We start from the raw sequence: 21,920 nt of genomic DNA on the forward strand, positions 1-21,920 counted from the left end.
GCAGAGTTTGCCAGTAGCCGAGAATAATGTAATCTAGGTGGGGTGGGGGGAGGGCAAAATAAAGGCAAAGAGGTGGTGGGCAGTGTGCTCCCTAAAGGCTAACTGATGTGCTCAACATCACATGGCTAGTGGTAGCCAAGCTCTAGAACCCAGACGTCCAATGTTTTTTTCCACTGAACCACCCTGCCTCTTTTTCCTAACTATAATACTACTGCCATTATTCAGCAAATTTTATTTCATTGCTAGCAACATTTGAATTCATTACTTGCTCAGCATGAAATATGATTTACCTGAACCAATGAGGCAGTTGAGTGGTGTATTCTAAGCTTCCACAGGGGTTATAACAACGGAAAAAACAATTGTAGGAACACCTCCAATTCCACTTCTGAGACTACCGTCGTGGTTGATCAGAACGGTAGATCAACAGTGAGAAACGAAATGGCTATTGAAAATAACAATTGCTATACATGAAGCACAATACAGGGTATTTCTCTCTGTTTTTTGTCTTAATTTTTGTGTTAAAAAAGTGACTCTGACAGAATATATTTTGACTACATTGACATTTTCCTGGCTTCCTCTCCACTTAATTTTTTTTTTTTTTTTTTTTTTTTTTTTTTTTTTTACACGAGGGCCACACCTCTCTATTCAACATGTCTTTGTCTCTCTGAGGCAGGTCTGGAAGTTGAACATGTAGAAGTAGAATCCTGAATTGAAGTCGGGATTTAGATGGTCTGAAATTAAGTTTAGGAATAGCAGCTCATGTTCCATACCCCAATCTCCAAGCAACAACACTAGCCCATTGACCTAAGGGGGTACCAGATGAAGAGATCTGACCTGGTATTAAGCTTGGCAGCTAAGCCCAACTTTTGTGCTTGCGGCAGATGACGTTTATTGATCTAACTGTGGCGCTTGTGTATTATATCTTTTCCCCTTGGTTCATTAAACGGGATGTCTCATGAAGTACCAATTAAATCATTAGCCATTAATAGCTTTCAAATATAAACTGGCTCATACCAATTAGACCATCATGCATGGCAACCGTGAATGAGAAATGGATTACAGGTGCTGTTACTTAGGCTGGCATTTCTCCCATAGGAACCAGGGAACATGGTTCAGAAAACTCAGTTGAGTAAAATAAAACAGGCCAAAGTCTTCATTAAAAACTTGAATAGCACCCAAGTCTCTTTTGAGGAACCGAAATGCTGTCACGTCTCCACAGGTCAATGCTATTCCCACTTATTTCTAGTAATAAGACTACATTTTAATTCTAAATCTTGCTGACTCAAGTAGTGTATTCTTTCAATCATGCTGCCCCCCAACATCTAGTGCCAGAGTTTGAAATGGAAAATACAGTTTTCTATTTCTAATAAAATTACACCTAATCCTGGAAACTATGCCCTGATTTAGTACAAAGAAGTGACTAAAACTCTTATTATTTTGAAGAGGATCTTATTACGACGTATGTGGCTGAAACAAATAAAATAAAAGGGCAAAGGAAGAGGGGATAGAAAGAAAAGCAGGGGATGGGGAAACCTATCCCAAACCTTAAAATTAAGAATGATTTGTCTTTACGGTGAATGAAGAACGGAGTGTCTATACCGTTTGTAAAATAAGTCATTCATACATTCTGCGAAAAGGTTGTCCAACTCTTCACGGTAGAATTTAAAGGTTTATGGACAGAAGCAACTCAAATATTTCATTTCTTCTTGCCTCTAGATTCCCTTTTAATTATATGTCCCTCTCCATCAGCATTTTCTTAGTTGGAAGAAGAGAATTATAGGTATTCTGTAGAGGTAGTTTGTTATTCTGACTTGAAAATTTATTACGTCCCCAGAGTTTAAGAACACTAGACTTGTTATTTGGCCAACCATTTTCTTAACCTGAGAGAAGATCCTTTTGATCCAAGGAGGAATATGTTATTAAGAAAAATCACACAGGGGCGCCTGGGTGGCGCAGTCGGTTAAGCGTCCGACTTCAGCCAGGTCACGATCTCGCGGTCCGGGAGTTCGAGCCCCGCGTCAGGCTCTGGGCTGATGGCTCAGAGCCTGGAGCCTGTTTCCGATTCTGTGTCTCCCTCTCTCTCTGCCCCTCCCCCATTCATGCTCTGTCTCTGTCTGTCCCAAAAATAAATAAATGTTGAAAAAAAAAAATAAAAAAAAATAAATAAAAAATAAAAGAAAAATCACAGTTGTGCATTCCATCTTATGTATCATTGATGATCAGGAAATTTGATTTCATGTTTAAATTATAAAGTATTATAAAGTTATCCCAGGCATAGTTATCAGTTTACAGATAACAGAGAAACATTTATTCCACAACGACCATTGTTACTTTGGAAATTTAGAGTGCTGCAAAATGGAAATTCTACTTCCAGCACCCCCATTTTCTTATGTGGTGTCACCATTCCCCTGTTCCCTGGCTTTGATACATCAGTGTCACCTTTGCCACTTGTCCTCTATTTGACCAATCACCAAGTTGTTGATGCTGTTATTTTATCTCTTCCTAATGTTTCCTACACCCATCCTTTCTTCATTCTCAACATCGTCACTGGGACTGGGCAACATTTTTTTTTTTTGTTTTGACCTTTGGTCTTTGTCTTGTTCCAATTGTCTTGTTGTCTCTCTTCTCTCTTTCTCTTTCTCACTTCCTCCATTCTTGAAAAGCCTATTGCTTAAACTTCCTAAGGTACATTTTAACTATAAAGTTCAACTTGTATACTTGAGATGTCGTGACACATCTAGAATCTAGCTTAATGTAGCTCTGACGTGACATGCTTAATACAGAAGACAGAGAGTAGAGGCATCAGAGGACCACACTCTACTCTTCTTCTCTCTTCTTTCCCTCTATCACTCCTCTTTTCTCCCTCTCTCCCTTCCCTTCTTCCTTCTCCTCTTTGTCTAGTGCCCTCCTTCATTGTATTCCCAAAGCGCATCTATACAAATGCTCTGATTCAAAATGCTGTGTCTTGATTTGAAAATGACATACCTGGCTTAAGTCCAAGTCCTTGCTGAAGAGGAGCTTTCCACCATCTTGGAAAGATACAGCCCTGGGAACGCTTACTGTGGTCTAAGCCCTGTGTTAAGCATCTTACTTTCATTATCTCACTTAACCTTTATAACAACCCTTTGTGGTAACCATATCTCTATTGTATAGAAAAGGAAACTGAATGAAAGAGAGGGTCAATAGGCCCCACACAGTTTGTAAAGGATAGAGAAGATTCACTGCTCTGATTCATCTGCTTATGATCTGGAGCAAAGTCTTGCCCAGCTAAGGTTCCCATTCCTCCAATAGGGGGCTCTGTTGATGTCCTTTTTATTTTATTAGACCTTAATAAGGGGTATTTAATCACCACATTCTTTGCATTACTATTAAACAATTGCTTGTGTGCATGTCTCCCCTCACAGCTAAATTAGATATTCCTTCAGGGCAAGGATGGTGTCCTTTATTATTTTGCATTCCTCTCCACATTGGGACAGAAATGCACAGGAAGCTCTCAAATACATACAGAATAGACAAATTAACAAATCGATGGAGCTTTCTTAAGTCTGTTCCTTTTGGCTCTATTTAGATTCTATTTAGAAGGCACATTGTGGCCATTCCTTAGGGCATCAACTCAATGGCTAAAAAGTAGTTTAAGCTGTTTGACATTGAGTATATCCCCCAAATCTCTTTTACTAAGTATAGATATTATATACGAAAAAGATGGTGATAACACATGTGGAGACTTTAGGTGTCTCAAATAACAAATATTACATCATCTACGCTTTTATTCATCTGCTATATTCAGAACACTTCTTTTTCTTAGCAGCATGAAGCTTTCAAGAGGAAAAAAGAATCACATGATTTGCAGGGGCCTCTTTGCTGGGATGCACTTCTTATACATGAAAGTTAAAAAGCTGAAGTTTCAAGAATATCTGGATGCAATGCCAAGCACATCTGTTTACTCAGAACTTCTATTCAGGGGAAGATTGATTATTGGCAGGTGAAGGTTAAGGGGGAAGCTTTAAACTGGCAGGAAGTCTATTCAGAGGACATGTTATATTATAGAGAGGTGATTTTGGTGCTAAGCCATATTAGTGATATGAGTTTGAAGATAATATCCACAGGTGCACACTTCTAAATTAATTTAATAAATGCACACTTGGCATGCAGTTAATCTTTTCTCACCATGACTCTGGTATAGCTGATATCTTAGAAGAGTCTAACTTTCAGTTTTATTTTAAATTACTATAGCAGGTGTTATAACAACATACGTGAGCTACAACGACAAACCACAAAATTGGACAATAGACAAAACTCTCTGTAATTCAGATCTCTATTTTGTTTATTAGGAGTGTTCTAGTATATTGCTCAGAAAACTGGGACAGCTCTTAGGCTGGTATGTTTCGGGCTTCTTTCATCAAGGGAATGGATTCAGAGGGATTTTCTTGAGTTCCTGAGACAAACTTGGGTTTTTTATGAAGTGAAAAAGTTCATAGAGTATTAGCTTTATTCGCAGATGGGGAGAACTGTAACACAAGTCATAAAAAACTAGTCAGGGTTTCAGTTCATTGTAGCAACAGAACTAGTATCTAGAAACAGCAATCTGTAGCTGAACTAAAGATCTGGGCAATGCCAATGACAACAAATAGATTAAAACTGAGGAGAACACAACAGAAGCAAAAATATGTGAAGGTAGGTAAAAATCTATGTCAGAGCCAGTAGCTCACGAATAGAAAAGTCAATGACGGTAGTTTTATAACGTACTCGGATATGTGAGAAAACAAGTCCCCATCTGACTAATGGTACTCTTCTCTTACAAAAATGTCAAGGCTTGCTCATGTGTTTACTACCCAGATGAACGTTAGAATCCTTATTTTACTTTTAAGCAGAGTCATCCGGGCTCTTGCCGGTTCCTGAACTCTGTTCCCACCACCAGCCATCTAACCTTGTGTGAAAATTTGATTAGTATCACACAAAATGTGGAGATTAATTTTGGGACACTTTACATCCTACAATGAATTTTCTTTTTTCTTTTTTTTTTTTTTTTTTTTTTTTACCCAGAAGCACAGTGTGTCTGTTCATTTCTTCAGCCTAGCAATTTAACATCAGTCTCACCCACTACAGTTAAGTGGTGACATGTCCCAGTCCCTGGGATTCACATTTTAAAACATGAAGAAATATGTCTCACAGATTTGTAGCTCTGTGGTTATAAAGAAAATCAGAGTATAAGAAAAAGTCCTACCTTTGAAGGTGAAGTAGAGACCTCCATTTTTTTTTTTTAAATTAACAAGGTTTAACACATTGTTGTGCAGTAGTACAAAGATCATATACTTTGGGGGCAGAGGGAGCTAGTTTAACTGAAGCAGCCGAGACGAAGTCAGGCAACATAACTGTTAATGAAAGTTCTATGCACGTGTTTGCCGGGGACAGGGAGGGATCTCCAGAAAGGCCTCCTTGCCCTTTATGCTAGAGGAGTTTCTTTCCTCTCCCTGGCCTGGGGCAGGTGCACACCAGATGATCAGGCTTGGAAAGAATATCCTTTGATGTATCCCAAGATCCTGAAAACTGAAATTGAATGACCAGTGTCCACAGATATGTTTGGGAGGTGGCATTCAGTGCTTTGTTAGACAATTTCTCAGTGAGCTGCCCTTCTGGGGAAAGGACACAGAGAGTAGGCTCGATGTTTGATGGTGGGTGCAGTTTGGGAAGAGAACCGAGCTCAGGCTGATTGCTTCCAGCGTTTTGTTAAATTTGCTTTGGAGGTGAAGGACAGCAAAGGTCCAAGCCCCTGGTTTTGTCTAAATGGTATCTCGCTTTACCAATTACTTCTGGAAGCTTGACCTGACTCCTACAATGTTTTGCCAAGTTATTATTTCTTTCTAAATAGTGGGCCAGAAGGAAGGAAGAGGAGCACATGACCCTTTGGTGAATTCCACTCCCTGCTGGGGTCCACTGCTCGGACCCTTTGTTCCCCCAGCGCTGCAGCCCAGTGCCTGCTCTTTATTATCCTTTAATGCAGGACCCAGGACTCTGCTCCTCCCTGCAAAGTGTATTCAACTGTCACCATTGTCCCCACAGATCCATTAACTCAGTTGCTCCATGCCAAAAGCAGCCACCCCTCCGTCTCCCTCTCCTACTTCCTCTGCCCTCCCTCTGTCTCCCTCTCCTTGCCCTCTCCATCTCTCCCCACCTCTCCCCGCCCCTGCTATTGGTGAGAGTCTTACTCTCTTGATCTTTCTTCCCCTTCCCCCCCCTGCTTTTGGTGACAGAAAAGGCTACCTACAGACACACCGTAAATACATAAAATCAATGACTAACATAACTGAGATGAACACATTCACGCATCCTGGATCTATATCTGTGTACGCACCTATCAACCTCCTTTCTCTCCCATTTATTGCACATGCGCCAAGCCAGCGCTTTGTGTGTTTTCTCCACAACATCCTCAAGGTAAGTACTTCTGACTCTGTTTTACAGAGGAGGGGGCTGAAAGGCAAGTCACCGTCCAAGGCCACCCAGCTACTGAGCGGTGGTCCCTGGATTAGAACACAAGTCCACCTGAACTGAAGACTGTACTCTCCCGCTTTCAAAATCATAGTTGAAATTTTATACCATGAGGGGCAGCTAATAGATGTAATTTCTACCATAGTTACAGAAAGCTGAAATAGATGGAGATTTGTCATTGTAATACTCAAACTTCATTTGGGGCAATAATTTTGCATTCTGTTTAGGTGGAATTTGTTCTAAGCTACCCCAAAATACAACCACTCAAGTGTCATCATTTTGTTTTTCTTCTCTCTCACGGGGGGAGAACACTCTTAGAGCTGGCAAACAGCTCTAAAGTGGGGCAACCAGAGAGAAAAGTGACTTGGATGTTTGAATGTCCCTGTGAACTAGTCAACACACAACTATTAGTGTCTTCCGTGGGAAATACAAGTAGATCAAGCCAGTCCCTGTCTTAGGAGACCGCCCCCTTCCTGAGGAGTCAAGGGAAAAATGGCAAAATAGAAAACAAGATAAAATCAAGGCGGTTGTGCTAAGTGCAACCCATACATAACGAATGGTCAGCTTCAAGGGAAGGAAAACATCCCTGGGAGATGTGGTAATCAGTGGAGGCTTCTTGGAAGAGATGGGACTTAAGCTGACATTTTTGAAGGATGAAGTTAGAGAGATGATGTGTGTTCTACACAGTCTCACAAACATAGAACCCGAAGGAACAGTGCCCGTGAGGGCAGACCCTCATTTTGCAGACAAGCTAGAAAAGTAGAGTGGTTGCAGTAAGAGAAGAGACCAGGAAGCAGGGATGGGGGGTGGGGATGGGGTTGGTGTTGGGGGCTGGGGGGTGAGTTGAACTGGCCACTTGGGCTGCAGGGAAAAGGAGGTTTGGCTTGTACTTCTGTAAGGATTTGGTGGAAGACGCTGTCAGAAAGTTGGGACCAAGGAACAGATGGCCAGCATGTCATGTGAACTTCATTCTGTGAGTAATGAGGGTCCATGTAGTAGTTCTCAGCTCAGAAATGCTTTGATGGAAGCAGAGTTTTAGGAAGCTCAGTCTGGACCGGTGGATGGAAGAGGGAAATGGAGGCAGGCGGACCAGATAAGAGGCTGTTGTAATGATCCACGTGTGTGATGCAATCATTGTACTGGAGCGGTGGCTGTGGGCCAGATGTGGGAGATGTTTTAAAGGAAGGACTCGCAGAATTTGACGACAGATTAGCTACGGGGGTGAGGGGGCTATTAGAGAGAAAAAAAAAAAAACCCAACAGGCTAATTCCCCTCCTTCCTAGCATATTGAGATAGAATTGAAAATATTTTAAATAGGAAACACATTTCAGGACAAACTTTTTCCAAAAATATCTTCTTTCAAACGCCTCCCCCTGCCAGGGATCTAACCTAAAGTAAAGGTAAATTTACCATATGACCATAGAATTAATTTCATACATGGGCTTCTTTTCCCTCAAAGTCAATAATGGTGATAAAAATAATAATCTATTTAGAGTCAGCGCCTTAAACATTTTAATCCCCTTAAACATACTCCACACTCTCTACACAAAAATGTTGTACAGGGAAAAAAGAACCAGATGTCCTGACCTGACCCACTGGTTTGCCTCAACCACATGGCAATGGGTGGAAAAGCTTAATACTCAGTGTCACAAAACTTGCTTTATAGATTCGTAATGTGTAAACCATTTTAAGTCTAAAATACAAAGGAAGCAAGCCCCTATGCATTCCCATATGGATATATAATTAGGAAAGGAAATGCAAAGTGTCACTCTTGACACTTGTCTCTACTATTAACTATTACAATGGAAATGACCACAACAATCTGCCCACAGTCACATAAATTTCCTTAGAAGTGAACAGAGAGGAGCCCTTTTAGTTCTTTGATGAAGGTTCCCACTCACAACTTAGCATGAGCTCAGTGAATATTTGGATTGATGTATGTTAGTTTTCCACTCGACCATAAAAATGGATTTTGCAACTTACTGAATCAAGCTTTCAGATGGCTTTTCGCCTCTGAGATTCGTCACCTGACTGCGTGCCTAGATAGCAGGATGCATCATCAATAGTGCCAGAGGAGATCTGCACCCCCCAGCCCCCCTCCCCCCGATTCTGTTCCCCTTCACCGGGAGGGACAGCCTTGGTGCTCAAACACTTTTACAGCTGTTGCAATACTGATGGGAACTTCATGTGTGTTACCGGCGCAAGTGCTGTCAGGAAGAAACCAAATGTCAAACGGAGGTATGTAGAAGTCACCATAAATATGTCTCTGAATGTCTACCATCTGGAACCGTAGATTTAGATTTTGACAAGCAACTGGGATTGCCCCATGGGCACTGTCTTCTAAGCAGAGCCTCTTAGCTGTGCTAAGTAACTTCATCGTACTTTAGCCTTGTTGGGGGGATGGACACACCACTTTGCCTTCTCAAGGTGTGAATTTATTATTTCTCAACATTCCCTTTTTTGCTTCCATCCCGCCTAATCCTGCCTGCAATGGGCTTTTGGGGGGGGGGGCGGGTTTCTTCCATATTGTCAAAGTCCTGGGCAGGCAGCCTGGTGGTCAGTCTGCGACATTAGCGACATATGCTTGTGGGGCTCCATGGCTAAATGAAACTTGCCTTTGTTAGATGCCATCACACTCATCTCCATCCTGTGAGCAGAAACTTTACTTTCTTCTGAAATACTTCCGTGAGAGTGAAAAATGGCATTGGTGGTCAGCACGATACCTGCTACATGCCGTGCGCGTAGTCCTAATCCTAACACAACCCCAGATATCAGTTTGCCTTTCTGTCTTTATTTTTTTAAGCCCCGGTTCCATTGTAAAGCCAAAGTGGAATGACTGGAATTCCAGAAGACTTCAGCTTATGAACTTAGTCCTATTTGGGTTATGTAATATTGGGAACCGGATAATACTCAGTCGTCATAGCTGCCTGCTTATTTATGAGGATAATTTCTCACTGAAGGGCTTTGAGACCAGAGAACACTGTGAATAACAACTACACACCATGCTGAAGCGTTGTTTTAATCAGAACTTTTAAAAAAGAAGATGAAATAATATCAACTGGCTGCAAAAAAAAATGTATAATGCAACCTGAAACATAATTTTACAAGCATCTTTAGGCAGTTGAATGAGTACAAAAATCACAAAGCACTAGCCATAAATCCTGCTGTTCAGCCTATTAAACAGCTCCCATTTCAGAATAGCTTATATACAGTATTATTCATCAGATTTCTCACCTGCAGAGGGTAAGGACAGTGTTGGGTTTCTCTACCAAATGTGAGGGTCCGGTAGACACAAGAACTCTTGAGCACCACAGGTATACGGACATGAACGTAGGAGGGCAAGTCTGTTAGAGTGCAGAAGAAGTAACTCATTGACTCCCCTAGCTCGGCCAAAAATTTTAAAAATGAAAATTTTATTTTTTGATCCCTGTAAAAATAAGGCATCAGTTTGAAAGGCCTTTTTTATGCCACACACTAAACGTAGTGTATAAACCCCATTGTTACATTCGGCTCAATTTAATTTTGGTGGGTGCTTTTGGCAGATTGGTCCCATTAATAGCTACTCACATAGATGATGGCAACTCATTTTCTGTTGCTCCGGCACCGGATGACCATTCATTTCCAGTGACTAATTTATAATTAAAGCCTTTTTTTTTTCAATGTTTGTTTATAACCCAGCCAGAAAATCTATTTCCATTTAATTAACACTTCAGATAGCCTGTTTGAAACCTATAAATGTCGTGACTTTAATGATCCATCACAGAGATGCTACTTTAGTTTTCAATGACTTGTAAAACTTTCACAAACAGATCTGCAAATGAATTCCCTCCATCTGCTTCCCTGCAGCTGCAAGAGGGATAAACTCCGTTTAAAGAGCATTTTCCTACTTCCTCCTTTTCTGCTTTTCTTCCAGCTCTGAGCATTTCTGTTTTAAAGCCGATCTATCAGCTGCTCAGAGGGCAGCCTCTTCTCTCAAGGAGTTTTCAGTTGCCAAATTGTGTTAAAAACACTTGGGTCCGTCATAAATCAGACATAATGCACGTTTTAAAAATCGGGCAAGGAAGCATTTCCACCTCTGCCGGCAACTCAGTAATAGACTCTTACGGGGAGCTTTATAAAGTGAGGCGTAAAATGCAACAGTTCGAAAGTGAATTTTAATTCTGAAAGCTAAAATAAATGCTCTCTCGGCCTGACGCGTCCTTTATGAACAATCCGTAGCTCCCGCTTCGGGTAGGTAAGGAGGGCATTAGAGAGTACGAATGCCGCTCCAGAAGGCGTTTTCTCAGCTACACCTTCAAGAGCAAGGCATGGGGAGTGTTCGCTCTATAAAGACAGCCAAGCACCCAGCTCCTCACTGTTATCTGTCCACCGTACAATAGCAGCATTGATAGGAGAGCAACAACTGGCTTTGACAAGTGTGCTGTGCTAGCATTCCATTCAAAACTATGTTCAGAGAGAGAGGGAGAGAGAGAGAGAGAGGGAGGGAGGGAGGGAGGGAGAGAAGCATTCAATGTCTTTTACTTTACCTGAAAAAACTGCCTTTCTTGTGGCTGCAGCAAATGAATTCCTCCTCTGCTTCCAAAGGCAAAGTAGCTCTCTTGCCCGCAACTCTCACTTGGAGAAGACCACACAGCTCCAGCAAGACAGCCTCCCTGCTCCTAATCCCCACTCGAATGTGATGACACACACTAACCCCAACCATCTGGTGAAACACGTCCTCAAGCACTCAGCACGGTGGTGTGTCAAGACGGGCTGCCCAATCCAATTGCTGGGGCTGGGTGTCTCTCACCGACTGGAGGCTGAGGGCAGGACTGAAACTGGAGGTCTGAGAACTCCCAGTCAAGTAACCTGAGATTTCAGAGAGAAAGGACGGCTATAAAGAGGGGAGGAGTGGGAGGTGCTAAAGAGAAGGTGGAGGGAATGAATTATTCTGGTGGCCAGTTGTGCGTTACTTTTCACAACTCCTTGTGCTCCCCCGGGGACTACTGGGACCCTCCCGGGGGTGCACTGAAACACTAAAAATCTTTTCCTGGCCAACCTAGTGAGGGCAATCTTCTCAGTGAGGCACCCTCCCCGCACGCACCACCACCACCCCCAGGAGAGAAAAGATTCATCCTGCCATACTGATAAAGTGTTAATGTAGGAGCAGTTTGCACTGAAATGTGACATCTGCATTTTGAGATCTAAACTCCTACCTTCCTTTGATTAGATCATGGCTGCCTCCAACATTCCAGGGAGAAAAGGGGTGGGGGCACAGGGCTAAGAGCAGAAACTTGTCTATTCCCACGTACGGCTCTTCACCGTTTGCCACGGGCTGAACTTCAGAAATAGTCCACGAAAATCATTTTAGTTTCTACTCATGTAAAATAGCACGCACCCCCATAGATGAAGGTGGCTTTTTTAATCACTTGCTGCTTTCACAGACATCTCTTTGTAAAAGCACTTGGTACTAGAGGGCTGCACTCTGTCATTGATTATTTTTATTGGCTTCTAGTTAATTGCACTTATAATGTCCATATAGCTCAAGCAGCTCATTAACAATTTTGCTTTGAAATGTTTTCAATTTTTGGTCATTTCAATGTCTCTTTCTTATGTGCATTTCTTTCTTACTTTCTTTTCTTTTTTCTCTTTCTTTTTTCTTTCCTTTTTTTTTTTTTTTTTTTTTTTTTGAGTTCTCTGAACTGTTTTTACAGACCTAATTACTTTGATAGCAGTCTGAACCAGAAAATGGCTATACTTGTTACAGTGCTTTAAGGACATATCTGGCAATAAATTAATTGCTACAAATCTCACCATTTAAAATATGCCATCAGACTTCTAAGGAATTTTGATAATCTGAAAAGGAAAATAGGAGTTTGAAATATTAGCAACTCCCTGACAGTGTCTGTGGGGAGCCAACATTTTAAATATTGCACCTTTTGAATTTCTTTGAACAGGGATGGGTGTGCTGGCATAAAAACCAGACAAAAAACCAAACCAAAACAAAACAAAACAACAAACTTTACACTTACCCAAAGCATTAAAATCTAGACTACAACTGGCTATCTCGCGTTTGGAACGCCAGCATCGCAAAGAGAATTATTTCAATAACTAGCAAAATTGACTTGACTGGCTTGTTTTTTTCCAGGAGTTTTTAATGTGATATTATATTAAGATACTTAAAAATTGCTCTTGGTGAAATGTTTTGAAGTACAGAATTAAGAACTATAATTTTCAGATTGTGATTTTTTTTTTTTTTTTCTGTAACTGGGCTGTAGAAAAGATGAGGGGAAAAAAAAGAATTAGAGGTCGGAGTTCTGATTCATTTGCTTAATTTCTTCACAGAAGTGATTATGAGGTGTGTGTTTCACAATATATACTATATGTACTAAACCACTACTCCTAATCAGCTAAATCCAGATACATAATCAACACAGAAGACTTCAACAATGGCAAGTGGCACCACAGGGCTAAGACTTCCCTTGGGCACCATAAAAATTTTAACAGTGGCAATTATTGCGAGGCAATTTTTTTCATTAAAATTTTTTTTTTCTTTTGGTTAATCCACCCAGACTCATGTCTGAAAATCTGGATTACCTCCACTGCATAGATTTTGAAGGCCCTGGAGACATTATTAAGGTAGTTTGCATTCTCTTAAACTGTAATTGAGTTACAAAAGTAAAACCTAAGAAACTATAAAGGTGTTGAATCATGTTTTATCAACCCTGTGCTTGTAACACACCTTCTGTAAGACATTCCCAAGTGATCCTGGCTCTGACCCACATTATTGTTGAAAGTGCCTTTTAACACAAACATTTTTATTCTGTTCTTGATTGTAAATCTTTTCATTAATTCCCAGCCACTATTTCCCTTTTATTGATAACTTCAGCTATTTATACTACTTGAAACTTGCTGCCAAATAAGAAAATACAAGTTGAGCCATCACTCCTGCTCATTTGCTATGAACCTAATTCCTGCTCTGTGCAGTGTCCGTAAACATCACCTTTCACAAGTATCATAACATGAGTCTACAAGGACACATTTTTCTTTGGTTGATGCTCTGAAATGCTTTTGTTAAAGAAAATCAACTCAAACAAAAACCTGAAGCCGGTGCTGTAGGATAAGGTCCCAGCTTCCCTCTCCCTCTAGCCCGGTTCAGTGCTCAGCAGAGCGTCAGTTTAGAAGTTAAGAATTTTCCATTACCTCTCTTCCTTTCTCCTTGCCATCTGCAAACAGTTTATTTTTTAAGGAAAAAAAAAAGTGAAATTGATTCTGTTTTGAAAGATCTAAACCTAAAATATGGCACATTCTGGAAGATGACAGTCAGCATTTGAATGTGATGTTGATCAGGGTGAGGTTGTGTGCAGGGCGATTGGCTTCCTCGTAAGAATTAAGTCAGGACACTCCTAAAATGAGAGATTAATTGTAGGTAACGGTGATATTGAAAAATAGCCCCTCCTATTCTGTTCCCACAGTTAAAATGTCCCTTTACTTATTAGCTCCAATTAGTTTCCATGGTAACCGACCAGCCCTTGTAAACCCGCACTCGGAGCTCCACTCATCTTTGTCTAGACTGAGCTCGCCACCCTTCTTCCTCCACAGATGGCAGTTTAGCTGGGTCTATATCTATATTCATATCTCTCGTGCACACATCACCGGCACACGAGTGCCCACATCACTTTATGACCAGTACAGTGGTGGCCACGGGAGGATGGAAATGGCATTTGGTCCCCGAGCTACAACGTGTGCATCCACCGCCACACTAATTTTTCCCCCTCTTGGTTATTGTTTCTTCCAGCCTTGTTCTATTATCAGCTGTTTGCTGCTTGTAATTTCTTTTCAGGGAAGCCAATACAGTATAATAAAAACCTCATTAAACAGAAACACCTATCAGCCTCAGAGAAAGGCCTAAACTACCCCTTTTTGTTTAAAGAATCATTAAAGTGAAAAAGAAAAACCACTTGTTTGTCATGCTTGAAGAAAAGAAAACAAAGCCAACAGAAAGGTTTACCAAGCCAGGGGGCTAATACGAAGATTTAGTGCACTTAAGACACCACGGTGCTTTTCCCCCTGGTGCTGCCAGTTGGCCAAGAATCCCAACAGAAGCATAGTAAACAAATCATCAGTGGGGCTGAGAGGGCCGGCGGCTCCAGTCACTTGGCGGGAAGAAAGGTAACTGGGTCCTGAGGCATCCTGGCTGTCACAGGCTGCCCTGTGCCACGGGGCTGGGAGCAAGCGATGCTGTTGGAGTCCCCAGAGGTTAGTGTGACCACAGAGGAATCTGATGGGGGGTGGGGGGAGAGCTATCAGCAAACACTTGGAATTGCGAGAACGCGGAAAGTCATAAGCTCACGTACTTTGTGCTGATTTTACTTCTTTGGACATAACTTGAATTCTGTATTATGCTGAGGTAAACCATAAGAATTGGGAAGCCTCCAGCTGAGGAGCCAGTCTTCTGTGACGGCCAGGTATAATCTCTGTAAGAGAAAGTCAAAAGGGTAGCTACCATTGGATCTCTTTTTTTTCCTATTACCTCTGCTAACCATCATCTTCCCAGCACCTATTTTGGTGTACAAATAATGACTGAAAGAATAAGATTCCCCGATGCTGGTGAAATGTTTTATTCTTAAAATGGTTTCTGAAGTTGGCTTTGAGGTCATCTGTAAGTATCAGAAAGGAAAAAGTTCTGATCACCAATGCTTAATCTGATGGGATGTGTGAATCTGTGAAGCCCCCTTTCTTTGACGGTAACACTGCCTTGGGTTTTTTCCTTTGAAGCAAATGACAAATGTCATCTAAAGGCCCACCGTGCTAGCAATATGTATGTGACAACTAGCCCATTACTATTCATATCATATGAAGTGTCTGTAGATGCAAAATAAATCTTATAATTTGGAACATCCTGCACTCAGGGCTACCCAGCTTCAGACGGTGACTTACTCTTCTTCAACTATACTTCACTGCCTTTAGTCACATTGAACCAAATCACTCTCAGAAAGAGAGAAGACACGGTTGCTTGTTAAATGAAGTCACGTGCTACGCAACAAGCATCCAAGTTGCTCATGTTTTCAACGACTGCACAGCTATATCAGAGGTGGCACTGGAGCTAGTGGTAGCTTTCATGCCAGACAAATGGTTTCATCACTGAGGGGAAGTTCTCTCCCGGAAGCACAAGCCTGCCTATGCCGAAAAGGGATATGTAGCTACCCTGCAAATCATTTGGGGAGGCTGAAATGAGGCGCTAAACCATTTAGGACAAAACAGTAACCCTCAAATGGGATAATTTGGTGAAATGGAGTGGATTCAATGATAAATGCAGACAGGATGCAAAACATTTTTACAAATCTCTTTTAAACCCATCTTGTAGAAATTGGTACTTGAGTATTGGGTATTAGTCCTCATTTGAACAGATAAATAAGTTTAGGAGACATAATATTAGGAAGTATGGGTATCGAGTGAGAAGAAAATGACTTTCAGCAATAAAAATCTGGAAGAAAGGGTGGAGGGTGTTTCAGGTGGAGTTTATCCTAAACCCAATGAGTCAAATAATGATCTTTCATTCGTAATATGAACATTCCTGAGTTAAGGTATGTAGCAGGGAAAAAAGGTAGAAAACTGGAAGCAGGGATAGACATGAGAAAAGTGAAGCTCAGGGAGGATCAGGCTAATGTCCAAGTCATTGGTGGACAGGGAATGAACCCCAAGATTCAATCTATCAGATTGTGTATTTTTCTCTCAATAGCAACATGCACTTTTATTAGGAACAAAATTAAGAACTGCAAAGATTCTCTTAAACTGGAGTGATTATGTTTCATTGGTGTTGCATTACAGAATTTGACAAGTTGCTGTGAGTTCAGAAGCATAAAATATCTTTGTCCATGCAGCATTTCTTCTTTAAGCCACTATAGTGGCTTAGCTGAGAAATGTCAGGCAAATCTAACTGTAAACGCAGCACAGCTCTTCTTAACAATTATTGGATAATATAATTTTTCTTGTGGCCCTGCTTTATTGTAAAAAGTGGGCTAGATCCAGGGCACATATCATCTAACTTTATTACTTCCATGTATTTTTTTTTCAATATATAAGATTAAAAACTTGGGAATATCTGAGTGAGATTCACGTTATATTAATTTTGAAAGAAATGGACATCAGACCCCGAACTGAGAATTTTCCTAACTAGGGCCATACGGCAGTCCCTATGTCCCTGTTATTTGCCTAATGTCTAGGAAATTAATGAAGAGGGACCGTAAAACCTTGGTCTGCGAGCATAATTTGTTCCCGAAACATGCTTGTGATCCAAAGCACTTGTATATCAAAGAGAATTTCCCCATGAGAAATAACAGAAGCTCAGATGATTCGTTCCACAACCCTAGAATATTCATATAAAAATGATTACAGTACTGTAATATAATACAAAGTAATAAAGAAAATACAAAATAAAGAGAAAAATAAACAAATTAACCAGCACTTACTTTTGAAAACTTTTCTGGCTATTGTGAGGGAGACAAGAGAAAGGAGGGGTATCGTGTAGGACGACTTTCACTGTCACTAACAGAATCACTGCTATCTATTGGCTCAATGGAATCTTTTTCTGCATGGGGGCCATCGTATATACTCACATGGATGTTGACTACAATACAGTATTAATAAACTCTTGTCATCTACTGTATTTAATGTAACTGGCAATAAGGCAGCAGAGGAAAGGGCCTATATCTGCAGGCAGCCTGACCTAGTATGAAGGAAACATTCCTAAGCTTTCTCTTGTATGGAAAAGCAAAGGGCTGTCCATAGGTGCTTTCAAGTGACAAAACATACACTAATGCCAGTTTTGGAAGATCACTGGGCACCTTCCAACGTTTTGAAAGATCACTGATTTCTGCCAAACACCGCTGCCTGAGACAGAGCATCTGAGCATGGGAGAGGATCACCCACAATCCCACAGCAAGGGAGAGAGAGAGAGAGAGAGAGAGAGAGAGAGAAGAACCATTGGCTCAGTTGTGATGATGTGGCATTCTGTGTCACACACTACTCACATTGCAAGACATCTCTGGTTTCTCAAGTTAAAATTTATTAGAAATGTTTGCTCGTCTTGCAGAACACTCACAGAACAAGATTCTTGCAATCCAAAGTTTTACTGTATTGGCTTTCAATCAGGATCCTGAGTTCATTCTTCTCCTGATATTTACTTAAAAACTTAAAATGTAAAGGTAAGTCATAGATAAGTTTACAAAAGAAAAAAAATAGTGGCAAAAAATAATCACTGAACCAAAACAACAGAAGACGATAGAAACATGGATACAGAGCGCACAAGTAATATCATTAAAAAACGTTAGTGAAAAAAAGGGGACCGGTTTCCTTCTTTCAGGACCCCAAGCCAATCCATTTTAAAACCGTAAACTCTTTGGGAACAGAAACTTGTCATATTCATTTTTGCATCCTTTCTGTCTAGAACTTAGCACAGTGCATTTACATAATAGATCTTCCAATCTATTTCCAATGCTACTGGATTGCTTGTCTTGCTAGAATTTACAGGTGCAGCTTCTTGAACAACGCAGCTCAGCTTGTTTGAGGAGATTAAGCTGTTAGCACGGAGGCCCTTACTTCTGACTGCATAACTGACCTGTGGAGTCCATAACTGTTCAAAAGCAGAGTATAGTCCCTTGACACACTGTCCTCCCTCATTGTAAGGAAGGTAATCGTGTTCTAGTACTCACTTAACACTACCGGGAAGTAAGTACTCGGGTAAAAATTTCTAAGTAACAGATGGAAAACAGCTGCACATTCATTACCATTATAGTCTTTACCAAGAAACCAGAGCTTACAGATGTTAATAAAAAAAATGTTCATTTCCATGAACATATAGTTCTTTTAATGAGCAGCAATCTTCAGTTGCTTACTCAATGGACCGATGTAATTTCTACAAGCTAAATAAAAGCTTGGATTTTGTTAGATTGTTTAAGAAAGATAATCAACAAATTGACGTTCTTAACCTCTCCTTATGCTAGTCTTTCTGATTCATCAGACACTAGGACATGCACAACTGTACAAAATAGAAAACTCCACTTCCTTTTTTCTCTTGATGATTGTAAAATGTGGTTTGCTTATTATTTTGACAACCACAATTTCTTTTGCATCAGCTAAGTTGCCTAGGAAAACTGTGGAAAGAGCAGTCACAATATTTTTGCAGTTGATTTTAGAGGCAGATTTGTCAAGCATCTTCCGACAAATCTCTTTTAAAAAAAAATAGGACACCTCTAAATCAGTGTTAACTCTTTCATAGGCTAAATAGCTCTTTCTGGTTTTTAGTGTAACAAAGGATTTGATTTTGAATGTATAAATCCTACAAACTAAAGTTGAAATTGTTTATTTCTTGTTCTAATTAATGCTTAACTGCTTCTAACACTTTAAAGGTTTATTACCATAATTCTTATTTATTTTGAAAACAAATAGAATTAATTAATTTTTTTTGTATTTTATTTAAAAAATTTATTTAAATTCTCTTGGTAAACCTTGAAAGAACAGACATATCTTTTAATTTAAAGATAATGCTCTTTAGTCTTGCCTTCCCTTCCCCCACCCCCAAACTATCTTGTAAAAAGGACTGTTCCTTCTTCTAAATTCTTACCATAATAAAAATAATAATGGCTAATAGTCTTAGAACATTCACTGTTAGGTAGGCTTTTAATATATTCACCATGGTTAACTTAATTCACCATCACAATACTCCAGTAAGGAAGCTACTATTATCTATATTTTACAGACAAGGGGAAGTTTAGAAATATAAAGTGCTCTGCTCAAGGTCAAACATTCAGTAAGAAGTAGATTCTGGATTTGGACTCCCACCTTTAGAATTTATATCAGTAATGAATTTGTTCTTGTTTCAACTCCCTAGTTCCTATTTATGAGAATTTTGAGGTGGTAAAGTCATTCATCAAAAGTCTCTCTCACTTTGCTACAGGTGCCCTGACCTCACTTTTTTTTTTAATGTTTATTTATTTTTGAGCAAGAAAGGGGGGCAGAGCAGACAGAGGAGGGGACAGAGGACCCGAAGCGAGCTCTGTGCTGACAGCAGAGAACGGATGCGGGGCTTGAACTCAGGAACTGCGAGATTATGACCTGAGCTGAGATCAAAAGTCTGGTGCTTAATAGACTGAGCCACCCAGACACCCCCCGCATCCAGACACCATGTTTATGTGTGTGTCTAAAAAGTATAAGGATACCTTCTACAAGGAGAGGTTTTCTCTAAATGATAGAAACAACTCGCCATTTTTGCTCTGAAATGAGAGACACAAATCACCCATAAAGAAGAACTTTCTTACAATGAAATCTGTCTCTTACATCCAGGGGGAAGGATCTGAGACCCCCCACTTCTCCAACCCAAGCACATGGGGGCACTTAGGACCCAGAAAGTGTTCAGGTTACATTAAATAGAGTTGTGGCACTGTGTTCAATTGCCTTCCCTGTACCAGATTCCTGGTCAGCTTTCATTCTTCTAAGCCTCTGTATCTTTTGCAGGGCCTAATAGTGATATACATTTGATTTTTTTTTTTAAATATGGTAAGTAATCCCCATGGCAGTCATAAAATACCATTTTTAATAAATCATTTTCTACTCTTTTCATTAATCCCAGGGGAATTTTAATTGGCATGCATTACTTTCTCAGGACAACAACATACATGATTTTCTGATGCTTCATTTGAACCCAAAGTGAGTTCTAATCCCCGAAAGATGTTTGATAATAGTTGCAACCACTGTGAACTCAATTATGGGATTAGAAATTAAATTTAAAAATAGCCAAAGGGTAAATGTAAAGAGTGCCAGCATTTTTTTAAAAGACTATCTAAGGTTTTCATTCCCCTCCCCACCCCAGGAATGTTTTTTAAATGGTTTGTTAAAATGTTAAAAAAAGAAAACTTGATATGGTATGGGATCTTCCATTTTTATTACCTGGCTGTTTGAGTCCTAGGAAATTGATTAAATGTGCTCATTTGTTTTAAATATCTCTTCAGTGAAATACTTCATTTATCACAGACTCCTTTATTGACTTTTTTTTTTTTAAGTTTTTCCTAGAGAAGATATATCAGAACCTTGATTTTCAAAGTGCTTCATGCACTTGGCAATGGATATTTTAGCACTCGGCTCTAAAGTCATTAGAAAGATATTTTCCACAAAAAATCACTCGAATAAATTTAGAGTACTTTTTTGAGATGGTAATTCAAAATTAAATAAATTTGAAAGACGTTAATTCAGGGGAAATCTGTTTTTAGAGTAATGCCCCCTACAGGACATCTACAGTAGAAAGTGCCACAATGTCACTCTAGAGAAGCTAGCAGAGGGTAGTGTTCCAAATCTCTGTCTTCCATCAGCTTTTAGAACAGAAATGTCAGCCAAGCATTTGCATTTTGTTACTCTGGAAAGCAGTAGTTTTTAAAAGGGGCCACTTAAAGTGTTTTATTATTGCTTTAAATGCTACTGTTATCTGATATTTACGGTATTATGTAATCATAAATATCAGACACTAAACCCAAAGTATGCCATGGCTGCAAGGCAGGCAGTCGATCTGGAAAAAAATTTAAAAACTCATCAAGGCTCTATCTATACTGTTTGAGTCTCCTGAAAATGAACTCAGTATAATATTGAGCTAAAAATAGAAGCCCAGTCTTCTGGAAGAGGGGAGGAAGATTGTTTAGACAATTTTTAACCTAACAACATTTGGTGTCTAAAACTCACCCAATACCAGGCACTGTAAATCTCACCTTGGATAGCTCTGAGAATCCTTGCAAAAACCTTGGAACTGTATGTATAATCTGAGGGTTATGAAGTGGAAATTCAGGGGAACTGAGCCTAACAGAAACTCTTAGCCGTGTTGACCTCTCTCATATCTGAAATTCCTCTGATGGAGATTCATCTGGCTTAATAGGTGTGGTTTTAAAAACAAAAACCTCCTGCCCTTTATTCTTCAGAGAAGAAATTTGCCAACTCACGAGAGGATATTAGAGCTTGCATGGGAGGGCGCTTCAGGGAGCGTGGTGTGGGAGGGCTGGCAGGAAAGAAAGACATCAAATCACATCTTCCAAAGCTGTGCCTAGAACGGACCTTTTACCGAGCTAGGGAGCGACATTCCTCAGTACTGCATAATGTGGTTACAGTACACATCAGTTGGGCCCTGACACTTGTCTCCAAGATAACCACACTGTATCATTGGGAAAAAATGTCTTCTCTCGTCTTTCTTTTCTTCTTTCGAACTCGCCTCTTCAGTGGTTCTTGGGGACCAAATTCAGCAGACCCCTGCTAGTGATAATACTATGAAGAAAAATATAAAGTTGAAGGAAAGTGTCCATCATATGAGAAAAAATGAGACGGCCATCACCTAATACATCCTTGTGGTATACACTCAGCGTGGTATATGCTTCCATTTGAAACTTTATGCTTGCAACCCACAATATATAAAATAT

The 21,920-nt window shown here is 40.2% G+C and overlaps 1 protein-coding gene across 1 annotated transcript in view; it reads right to left on the reverse strand.

Moving 5' to 3' along the window:
* Window positions 1-11,341, reverse strand: part of SULF1 (sulfatase 1) — a 175,942-nt gene extending 164,601 nt beyond the window's left edge. The window contains 1 exon segment of the mRNA XM_030304225.1: window positions 11,013-11,341. The gene's annotated coding sequence lies outside the window, so the exon portion shown is untranslated.
* Between the last annotated feature and the right edge of the window lie 10,579 nt (window positions 11,342-21,920).

The sequence above is a fragment of the Lynx canadensis genome, chromosome F2, assembly GCF_007474595.2.
Source record: "Lynx canadensis isolate LIC74 chromosome F2, mLynCan4.pri.v2, whole genome shotgun sequence".
NCBI classification, from domain to species: domain Eukaryota; kingdom Metazoa; phylum Chordata; class Mammalia; order Carnivora; family Felidae; genus Lynx; species Lynx canadensis.